Below are 15145 nucleotides of genomic sequence, written 5' to 3'. Positions count from 1 at the left end.
TAGCACTAACTAACCACTATTTGTCCCCCAAATGATTGAAAACATTTGTATTAATGCTACATCATTTGTGTGCTGAACTTCTCATCCTCAACTTAAAAAGTACATGTGTAAAGTCAGTGGCCAATACCTTAAATCCTGCAGTTAGATTTGATTGCAATTTGGATTCTCATGCTCACCTTTATCTAATGATCTACCTTTTCACACCAATGGGATATATGTGCAGGGCCGTCCCTGGCCAACATGAGGCCCCACGCAAAGTTATATGATGAGGCCCTCTTTTTCGCGAGCGTCGATGGGGGGGACGGGGGACGGGGGGTGCTAGTGGAGCCTCGCAGCGGCGAAACCGTGCCGCACCACACTAATTGCGCCGCATAAGCGCATATGGGTGCGCCGCATTTTCGGCTCAGTTGAGGCCCCACGCAGCCTGCATGATCGGCCTGTAGGGAGGGACGGCCCTGGATATGTGCTCATATCTCTCCTACCTTTATGCAGTTATCAAGATGTTAATGAACACTGTCTACTATCTTATTGTATGCAGTACAAATCCCCTTTAGGTGACTGTCAAGTGATGCCTTTCTTTGGTATTTAGAGAACCAAAATATAGAAATGTAATACAAAGGGAACAGCTTAGTGCTCCAAAAAAGGAGAAGCTGTTTAACAATGTTGAGCTCGGACTTTTTACATTAGGATATTAATTAGCAAAACAAGGCGAAATAAATGATTGATTAACAAAGTCTTTTAAACACATTTTGATGAATGTGAATGGTATGAAAGCTAATGAATACCTTGTAGGTGATGTTCTAGGGATTCAAATGCTTGTTAACGACTGAAACTTCTGTTATATTCAAACAGAACATTACAAAACTGTACTCACATTTCCATACGTACATGCAACAACATGAGAAAGGATTTCATTATATTTATTTTGGCTGTTATTTAACTCATAACCTCTATCACAAATGTGTCCTTTGCTTTGGTCGAAAATTACATTTTTTATCCCTCGTGTGTTGCAATTACTTGTTGTTGCTAAGGTGATTATGCAACCATGATGTTAAAAATATCCAAGAAACCCTTCTAGCCTTCAAAGCAACTTGGAAATTTAAACGGTGAATGCTGCGCTTTATAATTGGTCTTATCCTCGAGTTCTGGTATGGCAAATAATAAGGATAATGTTTAATTGAACTTCTGTTTTGGAGGATGAAATGAAACCCCATGAATCCTGTGCTGGAACACTCTGTGCTCTTTCTGTTACTGTGCTCATCTTTTATTGGACATTCAGATCATCACTGCGATATAATATAATACCTGTAACTAATGCCATACCTAAATAAGCTTCAGTTATTTCAGGAGCCAACTATGATTCACAGAGTTAAAACACAGAAGTCACATGTTCTTTTATCTTTTGAGCAATCTCATTTAATAAAGAAGCACACTATGAAACTCTGAGAAGTAAATAAATAAGAGAGAGAGATTTTTCGAAGGATAAAGCGGCCTCCACACCAAACTGACACCAAAGAACACGTCCCGACGGAACACGACTGTTGTGTCGCCTCACGTCTCCTGCTTCTTGGCCAACAGTCGCACTGGAACACACCGGGTGTTTCTCAATGTCGAGGAAAGCTGCTCCAGAGCCACTATTTCAAGGATACTACGTCATCGAGTCCCGCCGAAGGACTGTTCCAATATCCAGGATACTTGGAATTGCCCTGATGAGAACACTTCTAGACAAACAGGAACTGCCACCAAAACTGAAAACTTGACGTCGATCTTAAATATATAAGCAATTAAACAACATCTTACATTTCTTTTCACACAATACGTCTCCTTGCAGTATCAACACAAATTCGGCTGACTTTTATATTTGATCCAATTGGTAGATAGGCTGTATTTACGCCATAACGGTGCACAGCTGATAGAAAGGGACACCTACTGGTTAAAGCACGTTATTGCATTTTATAATTTTATTATTAGATATTAAAGGTAGGGTAGGTAATTTTGGAGAAACCAGCTCGAGATCGCTAGAATTTGAAAATACACAGCCGGAAAAAATCTGCCACTTCCTTACAGAGCCCCTCCTCCAACACACACGAGCGCGCACATGACCAATGAGGGCACGAGATAAGTTTGTGCACAGATGGAAGGCTGACAGGCAGGTAGGCCATCCAGTTATTTTAGCCGGGCCGGCTAAAATGATTGGTCGTGCTTTTTACAGTATTACGGCTTCCACAGATGACATTTTTTTATGGATTTTTTGTCAAAGCACTTAAGATATTCATTGCTATTGGGATGTTAAGAGCATTCCATGGAATATAACAAAAAGTGTATCTCGAGCCGGTTTCTCACTACAACATGGATGTATAATAAGAACGAGGGACTACTGTAAACTCATCTAGAGACTCTGCACCAAGAGGCTGATGCTGTTGTTTTGAACTTGGACAACAGAGAAAACATATTCTTCATGACCAAAGTTGGAATTGAAATAAAAAAGGAAAGTGAAACTTATGCTCGTCACCCTCTCCCTCCGGTCCACATTAATACAAATGATCCCAATACGTATGATTGTATGAAAAGATCTTAAAATCAATACAAATGTATTTATTATAAACGTTAGTCCTTAACATCTATCACTCTGTATATCACCATTCAAACATCTTTTAAAAGTTGAACAAACCCCACACAGCTCAGTAAAGACTGTGAAATGTTGACTTTATTTGATCATTTCAGAAAAAACTAACGTTCATATTTCTCTTTTTGATTATAATACTGATGAACGTTCAAAACAAAGCACTTTGGCAAGTTACCACATACGTTTTAAAATGCTTAATAAGCACCGTAACTTTCATGATATCATTTCTCGGTCATAATCGGTTGTTTCCGTGAACGGCCGACTGTTGTGTGACGGCAAATGCTGCGGCTGCAAGGCATTGTGGGGCAGTATTTTCTCCTTTCCTTTCGTAAAGGGAGGTCCAGTGATTCCTAAGTTAAAGGAGGTTATAAAGGAAGTTCACCCCATTCAAAGTGACGGCCCATCCACACGGCGGCGTGCGTTGAAGCTTCAACGCTTCTGCCCATTCACTTTGAATGGGGTGACGTCACGCTTTGCCGAACTGCATTGTGGTTCCGTCACTTCGCTTTGCTCGCGTTGCTCGCTTCAAAAGTTGAGCAATGTTCAACTTTGAAGCTTCGACGGAGGCGTCAGCCAATCAAATCATATGCCAGTACAAGCTCTAGCCAATCAAACTGCGTGCTTGTGTGTCCGGGGTGGGAGATTCATGTGAGATGAGCCTAATGTCATTGCTCCTATGGCATTTATCTGAGCAAACACACATTTGCATGACATTGCTGCGTCATCATGAGAGGGAGATAAACAGAGAAGCAGGACATGGCAACCTATTCCATTGTAATCATTTGATTAGTTTGATAGAGATGTGGGGAGAGTGTTTTAAGGTCACATTTGGAGGGAGGAATGAAAGCAGAGATAGATAGAGAAAGTGTGCAGGGAGGATTGACTGTGGCATGAGTCATAGTTGTTTTGTTTTTTTGAAAGAGAGGAAATCAGCTTTGTTTCCTGCATTGGTGACTTTATGAGAGAGTTAATGGAACACGGCAATGTTCCAAGTAAAGGGTCTGGGACTGCCCACGCTCCCATTACTGAGATATTGAGCGTTGCTATTATTTAGAAACCCCTGGACTGAACAGAGAGAAACAGCTTGACTATTTAATGACAGAGGGTGGTTGGACAGAATGTGGAAGGTGTATGAAATTACTTTTATTACGTGTCATCATAATCATCATCAACTGTTATGCACTGTGATTATCCAGTACAACTCCTCACTATGGTTATGCACATGAGAGAATAGAAAGTGGGCAGGCTCCAGCTGCTCGCTCACCAGCAGCTGGTGTCCCCAGTGTGTGGATGTCAGGGGATTGTTAATTGGACAGGACACAGAGTCCTGGTCCTGCTTGGATCAAAGAACTTTTACAGGAAGCGCCTCAGAGCAGATCGACTTTCATGAGATCAACACGAAGAGTTTTCCCTCTTAGCAACAGCCTGACTACTCTACAAATTGGCTCATCTCTACTCTTGCAGGGTTGAAAAAAAAAAGACACGTTTCTGCTTTGGACACACTTCTGAGAATCTGCTCTCATATTTTGCAGGACTTTTTATATAGTTTGATACTTAAAAGTTGAATACACTCAGTTGCTTTTAAGCACATCTAAAACTAATCCAATCGGACACAACAGTGCTGAAATACATGCTACCTTAAAGGTGGGGTAGGTAAGTTTGAGAAACCGGCTTGAGATACACTTTTTGTTATATTCCATGGAATGCTCTTAACATCCCGATAGCAATGAATATCTTAAGTGCTTTGACAAAAAATCCATAAAAAAATGTACTGTACTGTAAAAAGCACGACCAATCATTTTAGCCGGCCCGGCTAAAATAACTGGATGGCCTACCTGCCTGTCAGCCTTCCATCTGTGCACAAACTTATCTCGTGCCCTCATTGGTCATGTGCACGCTCGTGTGTGTTGGAGGAGGGGCTCTGTAAGGAAGTGGCAGATTTTCTCCGGTTGTGTATTTTCAAATTCCAGCACACTCGAGCTGGTTTCTCCGAAATTACCTACCCCACCTTTAATGATGGTTTTTTATTGGTTTTTGGGCCTTTCAATTGTTTTGTATTATAAAAGTCAGGTATTTCTGTTATTTAGTCAACCCTTATTGGGCGTACAAAATAATAGAAACGCCAGTTAGTTAAACATTAAAAAAGTCAACCTTAATGACTCAGAGTGTTCCATATTTGAATCCCTTAATGATCATTGAATCAATGTTGCAACATAATGGCAGCACATTAAACCAAGCGGCAAACTCTGGGGAAGAGCCGGGACGCCAATACGGAAGTGCCACAAACTGCAGTTCATATATTGGCCGATAGGCGCTGACTGCAGAAAGGAGCAATTTCCATAGACCCCCATGTTAAAATGCCCAATTTTACAGCCTAAAAAAACATGTTTCTACCAAGCGGCAAACTCTGGGGAAGAGCCGGGACGCCAATACGGAAGTGCCACAAACTGCAGTTCATATATTGTCCGATAGGCGATGACTGCAGAAAGGAGCAATTTCCATAGACCCCCATGTTAAAATGCCCAATTTCACAGCAGAAAAAAAAGTTTCTAGCCCTGGATGCAATAAATATTATTATGTATATAGTTAGATTCCACCTTCATGATTATGAATCTGTGAGTGAATTGTTTTCTAACATGACCCTTTTATTTATATTAGGTCTTAAAGTTTTTGCATAAATTAGGGCGTGGTCACATTGAGTGACAGCTTTGTCAAGTCACTGCTGCTGTTAGCTTCTTGTCTCTCTGCTAGCTGCCTGCTCCCTGCTCCGTGAAGCTACAGGGACTCTGCCTGCTCAGTTCATCCAGGGAACACAACTTGACCCCGGCCATGTTTGTTTGTTCTTCATGCTTATATATCGGACTATTGTGACTCGCTCTGCGGTTAAAACAGACGGTGCATGAATGCCGTTTTGCGGTAAGTGAAATTCGAGTACTTTATTTATGTGTTTATGATTTTAATCAGCTACGTAATGAATGTGTTAGCGTGTAAGCGTGTGGTAGCTACATCGGTGCTAACGATGCTAATCGTAGCCTCCAAGTTAAAACCATAGACCGTATATATAAAGGTTAAAACGAAATAGACAAGTGTTAAGCGTTAAGTGGGATAATACTGTAGAACAAACGGCTTCTGTTTGAGGTTGATAAAATAAGGTCATCCTTGTAACTTAGAGAGATATGTTATTATGTAGGGGACTTTATGCATCCTAAGGTTAATTTAAATTGGCTATGCTCGAGTGTCGAAGTAGTGTATGTGAAATCAACCTCACAATAAGATGTGTGTATATTACAATTATTAATGTCATATTTCAAGATGATTACTTCGATATTACAATATGGTTGGTTGAGCTGGAGTTCATTATTGAGCTTACACGTTAACGTCACAGTCATCTGAAGAACGAACCCAAACCTTGTTGTTTTTATTAATTGCATTACCAAATTGGTATCAAATAAATAGTAAGCATTGGTAACACAACTTCCAAAGTTACAGTAAAATAAAAAGGACCCTGACTCAGACAATACACAATCCAACATGTTCAACAGAAGAGAATCAGTTATATTGTTTGTACACATGGTACTTTACATATATATCTGTTTGTTTAAAGTGCCCAGGTGATGCAGACAGGCTGGACCAGAGAGTGAGAGACAGAACTGGACTCCTCACTGCAGTGAACTTCAGCACAGGTACAAATACTCTTTTTTCATACTGTACAAAGAATCAAGAAAGCTATTGGTTTAAATAAATGAAGTATTGACTTTAATACACTGATATACATTCCATTAAACAATACTAAATACTAGATCACCTACACATCAGTTAAGTTGAGGGTTTTTTCCATGCAAAAGGTTACATTTAGATGTTAACAAGCAATATGACTTTGTCAGCTTTCTAATTTAATGTATTGAAAGCAAAGCTATTTAACACATAGTGAGAACTGCTACTATTTATCTCTCAATATTGTCTGTAAAAAAACGTGGTAAAAGTGATTCTTTCAGTGAGACAACAGAGCAAGCTTCTACAGTTGCACTACGTTTTGATAACAGTTCAATATTATTTTGATAATAAAATATATTTCAATGTTGATGCATTTCATTCTGTTCATTCATAATCTGATTGTCTTTGCACTGTTGAAATAAAAAAAAACATACAAAACATATAAAATAATTATATCTACAGCCCCTAAACACACCGCTTTCATAAATAACACAATAATAATATGTTTTATGTTTCCTGTAATTTTTGTTAGGAAAGGACATGCCTGAAAGACACGACTCAACATTTTCTCCTTCTCTGATACCCCTTTCACACCAACGGTGTTTCAGGGCCGGTTCGGTGCTGGTGCTTGAAAAGCACCGGGTTTTCCTGTTCACACCGCAGCGGAGCAGCGTCATAGCTCCGGAATCCGGTTCGTTTCGAGCACCAAAAAGTTGTCCGTCTAGAAGCAAGAACCGCATACGTCACGCTTACGTCGGAGGGGGGCGAGATTAACCTGAGCTAACACTTAAGGCGAGTACGGCAAATAAAAGTTGTAACAAGCAGTAGTGCTGAGCAAAGTGACTAGAACGCAACCACACACTTGTTAAAAAAAACACACTTTATAAAGTCAGGCAACACTAACCAGGCTTCGTGTGATTCTGTTTATTTGTACCTTACTTTGACCATCCGTTCGCTGTTATTGATCATTGTGGAGAGCAGGCAGACGTTTTGTTTGTTATTATAGCAGCTATCGGATGGAATCAATACATGGGCTGCACAGGTTGTCATGTCCGACTATCACAAGTAGAATCATAATGAAAAATACGTCGGTAAAAAGTGCCTGTAGAAAACTGCTTAGCAAGTAGTCAGTTTAGCTTCGGTTGCTATGCTAACATCACCCATGTTATACCAGAGAAACTTTCATAACAGCGTTGTGATGCCAAACAGCGTCAATTCAGACTGACACCAAACAGCGTCAATTCAGACTGACACACATTCACTTAAGGGGAACTGGGGATATGTATCAGCTGCTTGTGTGACAGTCAGACAGTGAATACTTTAGAGCCGTGTGAGCTAACCCGGAGCTAACGGGAGAATACACTCGTGGAAGAGCAGCCGGCCAGCACTGCAGCGGTCGGTAAATGCCGCTGAAACACATTAATAAACAATGAACCACGGCACTCTGGAGAAAAGTATAAGGTTGGAGAAGTCGTTATTTAATTTAATCTGGCTTCGTATGATTAAAAGCAACGCAGTCCCCGGCCCGTTGTTATTGTGAGGTGAGCTCCGGCGTTGGGGAGAAACTCAGCGACGTAAACTGTGACGTCATGACGCAGCAGCGGCAGCACCAGTCGGGCTCTGAGCGGTGTGAAAAGAGCCGGCGCTAAACCGAAGAACCGGTTCTGAACCAGAAAAGCTCTAGCACGGAGCTTGAACCGGAGTTGCGTTGGTGTGAAAGGGGCATGAGGGTCAAGAAGAACATCCAAGAGGAACATTAAAAGCTGATGTTATGAGATTTTAAGACCAGTACAGGACATTCACTAAGAAACTACTTTTATTGTGAAAACAAAGTCAGCTGATCGAATGCACCTATTTCCACATCTACACTCCATCAGCTGATTAATTCTATTTGCCTCACTTTATGAGCTTCACATCACTTGTACCTTGTACCGCAGAGTTTAAAACGTCACAAATAAATGGGGCCAATCTTCAGTCAGATGTGAATGTGTAATCTAACATTTTCAGTAAGAATAATGGACAAAAGGAGTGCAAATACAAATTCAATTTATTGAAATGTGAACCAAAAGTTAATCAAACATGTTTTAAATAAAAAGTACATATGGACAGAAGGTGTAAACCTATTAAATGTATAAGTAAACACATTTAGTCAAATAAAGTGACAGACTAGGCCTGTGCAGTTGGTATCAGCTATGCCCAGCATGGGCTCCTCCATCAGGCCTGGTCCTCCTCGCTGAGGAAAGACCCTCAGTCCTCTCCGGCCAAACCAACAGACAGGACGTCCATCACACGGAGGTTTCTCCCTGAAGTCTCTGCAGCTCTCTGGACACCACGCTGTCTCAATCCGTCCACACTCCACACTGAATATGAGAGGGGAAAAATGAAAATAATAAATGCTTTAGACAATAAGAAATATAAAGTTGACTGTTGAGTTGCTCAGTTTTTTTAGATTGTCAATACTATTACTGTATAACTAATATCTCAGGTTAAGAGGCACATTCAAATAAAGATTGGTCTTTAAATACATTTTGTCTTTTGAATTGTTTGTCTAAAGTCAAGGATCTAGAACTGGTACTTATAGTTTTAATGGTACAGTCTGTTTATAATGCTGTTTGGAGGAGGCCTCACAGGTAAGAGCACTAACTAGCTACCATCACATGTACCTTAGATTGACTTAAATGTATTAAACGTATAATTAAGTGATAGCAAAATATAAATAAGTAATGTCATGCAAACATATTAATAATTTGCTTGATTCCAGTGTTGCATTTAGCACATTGCATACAAACGTTAAGGGATTTTAAGATTCTGAAGTATTATGCTAAAAACTCAATAACTTAGATTATTATTTATAGTTTTGCTGAATAGTTTCATGTCCGCTTACCTTAGAAACGTAAAATGTGACGCAGTGTGCAGATGGGGAGCATGTTAGCTTAGCTTCTTAGCTTGAGCTAGCTCTGTTACTTCAGGCTCGGAGGCAGCAGGTCCCGCCTCGGCTCCGCCTCTTTGCCCTTATTTGGAGCAGGCGGGAGTTAGACTCTGACGTCACTGTCGAGCCGTTAGTGGCCGACTCCGCCTACTAAGGGCTTCTCTACAACTCTGCAGAATCCTATGGGTGACGTCACGGACCCTACGTCCATTTCAGTGGCGAGCCGTCAGGGCCCTCTAGGCCCTCTATGAGGGCCTAAGATATTCCAAAAAATAATATTTAAAAACATTAAAAAATATATATTTTTTTAAAATATATATATTTTTAATATTATCTTTGTTATATTTTTCATTAGTTTTACCGAAAAAAAACTTGATTTAATAAAATAACATTTCCAAAGAAATAAATCCTTCGAATCTGCCTGTTCAGTCTCTGTTTGAATGTGAAGGGTTACATGAAAGAAGCTCGTCTGGCCCTCTCTGCGATTCACAGAGGGCCCGCTATAGTAACTGAACGAGAGAGTAATGTCAAATGACAGTACAATTGACCAATCATATCTTCCCTCTAAATGGGTGGGTTTTATTATCGCGGACTTTATGACAAGTTCCGCCCGCTGTGAAACTTTTCTTGTTTCCATAGCAACAACAACTTCCTGTCAACAGCGTGAACTCGCCTTCAAAATAAAAGCATGCCAAATTACACTTAAGACATACAACTGCAACGAAAGTAACAAACACAATGCAATATCATTTTCAATGTCAAAGAACACAAATTGGGTTCACAGGTGTTGTTTTGTGTGGTAGAGGGTCGCTGTCATTGATGCGTTTTGCACCCTGGGCCGTTGTTTTGATATTCCGCTGAAGTATACGCTGTGACGTAATAACTATTTTTTTTCTTTTTTTCGAGGGAAGGGGTGGGGGTCAGAGGGCCTAGGTATAAAGCTCACGACTCGCCACTGGTCCATTTATATATACAGTCTATGCATTAAACACAGAGATTACGATTTAACCATTTACGCTGCGTAATAATGACATGTACATAATAATCCACATTTGAATTCCAGATAAATATAAAGATTAACCATATAAAGTGTAAAGGAAAAGAAAATCTAGTTTAGTCCCAAAATATAATCACATATTGTTTTTAAAACAGAAAAAAGCTTTGGAACAGATAAAAGCATAAAATAAGAAAAGAAAGAAGAATATTCAACAAAAAGTAATGTACACAAAACTAAATATACCCCATGCACAGCTGTTCTTCTCTCTCGGGTGCCAGCTGGTAGAGTGTAAACCAAAAATAAATCAAAGATCTCAAGCACCCCAGGATATTAAGATATCACTTGCTATACCATGTTCCATCAGACCCGCTTTGAAGTGATTCTGATGAAACAACATACGAAATGCGCTTGCTCTTTGTTTTTGATTAAATCTGTTACTAGTATCCTGTTGTGGAACAAAAAGTAATATTTAATGTTTGCATGGTTGGTTAATTCTGAGGTTGTTAGCTGCTTTTACAAATATCAAACTGTAATGTGGATGTTTCTGGAGACATAGCAATTTATTTGTTAAGTTACTTCAAGGTTGTCCATTTTAAACCATTATTTTCACATTTCAATATTTATGGAATCTGCTCTCAGGCCTTGAATGACTGTGGGTGATCTAGATGTCAGCTTCAACAGTTCAAAGAGATCAAATGGTGGTGTATTATCTGCAGTAAGTATAAGAACAGGAAAAACGACCTGTCCTATCTATACTATTAGACATGAGAGTAAATAAGTATATTCTTTACCAGGCATTGCCAATTTTATTTTGTCTTCTGCTACCTTTCACACAGACATACGGAGCACTTGAGTCAATGTAAGATTACATCAAATGACAGTCTGAGGTCTGAGTTACACATTTGGATTCAGCTAGTGTCTTCATGAATGAAAATACAGCAGGGGGAGCAGATGTTTACTCACAAGTAGCTTCCCCCCATTGTTTCCAGTAAGAAAGCCTTTCTTAGCATTAGATTGGTGTCAGTCAAGTTCAACATCACAGATAAACCAAGACCCCCTGGCTACAGATAGCTACTGAGCTTCAATATCAAACTGAGCAGAACATTAGCTTAGGTTAGCATAGCATACAGACAGGAAGCAGGAGCAAAATTGCCTTATGCTTTCCAAAGTTAGTAATTAATAAGCTGTATCATATCTGATTGATCTTTTACACATACAGAAATGCAATAATGATATAATGTAATTTTACAGTATGGTACATGCTGGAAACAGGGTTGTAAATCAAATCAAATCAAATCAAATCAAGTTTAGTTTTTATTTATATAGCACATTTTTAAACGATTTTTGGTCGAGCCAAAGTGCTGTACATATAATAAAAAAAATACCCTACAGTAAAGACACTTTACAGCAAATACAACAGCACAGTTTGTTCAGAATATCAGTATGAGAAAAACGACACCCTCTGTCCTTAGACCCTCACATCGTACAAGGTAAAAATTTCCAGAGAAAAACCCACATTTCAAAGGGAAAAAATGGGAGAAACCTCGGGGAGAGCAACAGAGGAGGGATCCCTCTCCCAGGATGGACAGAAGTGCAATAGATGCCGTGTGTACATCGAAGAGATAATACATTTTACAGCGTAGGTAGACCGAATGTTTGGAAATGCATGTGTCTATAATAAGAAGATGAATCCACGAAGATGTGAACAACAATCCTGTGGGAGCCATCAGGGAAGCAGCATGACGAGACCCAGGCAGGACCGCAGAGACAGGCCCAGCCACGACCCGAAGTCCACGACTTAATCCAGAACTGAGGATAGAGGATCCAGGGCACAGGACCACAGCAAGAGGATCAGCCTCGACTCCGGATCCCGGCGTAGATATAGACACAAAACAAGAAAAATGTGGTTGGGTTAATCGGAACATGAGAGTACACAGACACAGACAGACAGAAGGAAGAACAAGCACTCCCTTAGGATAGGTTAAGGGAAAAGGGTAGCAAGTAAGAGAGTAAGAAACAGAGGTGGAGAGGCACACGCAGGGAACAAAGGCCCCACTGGAGCCTTAGTTGGAATTTAGCAGAGGTAGGGAGGAAGCTGTGAATACGGTCCACTCCCCTGCCTGGATAAGCTTCTCTGCAAACCTGTTTCCCTCTAATAAAACCTCGAAAGGTCAGAGAGGGAAAAGGTTTTTGGATAAAGAGAGGATAGAAAGAATCGATTACAGGAGTAGAGAATATGAGAAGTAGAGAGAGAAAAGATTTAGAAGAATGAGTAGTAGTAATAACCTTATTTTTCAATATAATTTTTAGGATTTAAGTGAAGGCCAGAGAGAAGAAGTGAGTTTTAAGTGTTGATTTAAAAACCCCTAGGGTCTGGGCCGACCTCACATGGAGGGGCAGAGTGTTCCAGAGCCTGGGGCCCGCTGCTGCGAATGCTCGGTGCCCTCGGGTTTTAAGCCTAGTCTTGGGCACTACCAGACAAAACCAACATTGTGTATCATAAGAGGACGCTAGGAAAGGTTCACAAATATAAAACTTCCATGGATTGAGCTTGTTGCATTTTCAATTTTACAGATGACCTTTGGGAAAAATGCTCTTTGGGGGATTTGTTCTTTACACTCTGTCATGATCCTGGTGTTGTGTCACAATGTTGGTTTTGTCTGTCTTGTGGTGGGTTTTATTTTGCTGTTCTGTTCTCCCTGGGTGTTTCTCAATCGCGAGTACGCTTGCTTGGTAGCACATGTCTGCCGAGCATCTTGCTTCAGAAGCGAGGCAAGAATACATCCTGCCATTCGGAAAACAAAGATTGGAACAGGCTAGCAAGTGTGCAGGTGTGCGTCATATGAGAGGCCCCGCCTTACATCTTCCGCCACAGATTTGGGGAAATTGGTCCGTGCGCAAAGCATTGTGGGGATTTTAAGACCGCGGAGTCTACTCATGTGCAGCCTCGATATTTCTCCAAACGGAGTACGCCGGGCTCGGTAGATTTCCAAGTATGCTGGAGATTGGAACAGTACTTCGGCGGCACTCGATGACGTAGTATGCTTGAAATAGTGGCTTTGAAGCAGCTTTACTCGCGATTGAGAAACACCCCCTGTCTCTTGTCTTCCTTCCTTTGTTTTTCCTCCTGTGTCTGATTGTCTGATTGTGTTCACCTGTTGCCCTTGTGTTTCTGCCTCCCTTACCCAGCTGTGTCTTGTCCTGTGATTACCCCTCTTTGTATTTAGGCTTGTCTTCCCCTGTGTGCCTTGTCGGTTCATCCATGTTGGTCACGATCGTTTTGGTATTGTATCTTCCTCGTGTTACCTATGTGTTTCATGCCATGTTTTTATGTTAATCAGCTTTTTTTTATTAAAGCATCGCTTTTGTTTTGAAACCCGCTTCCCTTTTAATCTGCATTTGGGTCCTACCTTTTGCCGAACCTTAACACACATGGGCACTGAGGCACCTTTAGACCTATCCAGCCCTCCTAATACATCCATGTGCAGGGCATGTTAGAGTCTTCTAATCGCCACAAGGTTGCCAGGCAACCAGCAGCAAACTGACATGTTAATTAGTAAGCTTTAGAGGTGTTAGTATGGGTGTATTTCTGAACAGAGAGCCAGGCTGTTTCCCCTGTATCTAATCTTCTTGCTTTATTGAGCAGCTTCTCATGACACTCTCAGCAGGAAAGGAAATATTTCCCAACTAGACCTCTTTCGCAGCGGCCATTATGACATATAATTGCAGGGTAAACACAGGTGTAATCAATAACTTTAATGGCCCTGGTATTGTGCATAAGGGCTCACTGTAATAGCTGTGACACTAAATCGAATGAGACCCTAATTAATCGTATCAATTCCACCTGTGTTTACCCTGCAAAGAAGCTGCTTTAAAAAGGGCATGTGGGAGATATTACTTTAACAAGCGATCTGGACACACACAGATGCCTACTTGCCGTTTAAATGTAACTATAGCATGAGTCTACAGTGTTAACATGCTGATGTGGTGCTGTTAAATGTTTACTACGTTAACCATCTTATCTTAACATACGGCCATCTGCTAGTTAGCACCAAACAAATCACAGCTGAGGCTGATGAAAATGTCATTTGTTTGGTATCAGGGCCCAATTCACATAATTGGAGACTGACGTGGTGATGTCACTCAATCAAATGTTATTAGAATTTAAGGCATTTAGCTGGGAAGTTGCAGATTGCAACCACCCCCCTTTCCAAGTGTTTCCAAGAACTGCAATGTTCTTTCCCGGAATGTGAAAAGTGGAAATAAAAACAAGAGGAATCTTATGGTTTGTCCATTCTTGGCTACCGTAGAAGTATCACTCTGCAACATGCCTAACTCCTTGAAAGTTAACCCACTCTCTAAGTAGGTAGTAAGGGCTAACATAAACACAACAATTCTACGTTTTAGGTGGTAAAACAAAAGAAAACCTGTGTATATTATTTTACACTAAAAAAGAAATACTCCTTAACCCTAGAAGTTAGCTAGAAGATCATCCAAGTTACCCTACAATTCATTCTGAAGGGGACATGAATGTCATATCAATCTTTCAGCAGTTATTGGGACATTTCATTAAAAACTCAAAATGTCAACATATCTGGTGGAGCTTTTTGAAAAGACAGGGTCATTAGGGTTCATCTTAAGAGCACCACAACGTCTCTGGGAAAATTCATAGCCAAACATTTCTCACTTACATTTTTTATAAATGAGACTGAGATGAGATTTAATGTATTCCTTTTGCAGTTTGACTGAGAACATAAGAACACTATCAATAAATCAAATAAATAATAAATCAATAAAGTACTATCTATCTAACCCTTAAACTATAAAACAGGCAGTTTTATAAGACATTCAGCTTTGCATCAGAATCCAGCGGAGGTTA

This window comes from Trematomus bernacchii, unplaced genomic scaffold (assembly GCF_902827165.1).
Source record: "Trematomus bernacchii unplaced genomic scaffold, fTreBer1.1, whole genome shotgun sequence".
Taxonomy (NCBI): Eukaryota; Metazoa; Chordata; class Actinopteri; order Perciformes; family Nototheniidae; genus Trematomus; species Trematomus bernacchii.
The sequence above is the reverse complement of the archived record's forward strand: the minus strand, read 5'-3'. Positions refer to the sequence as shown.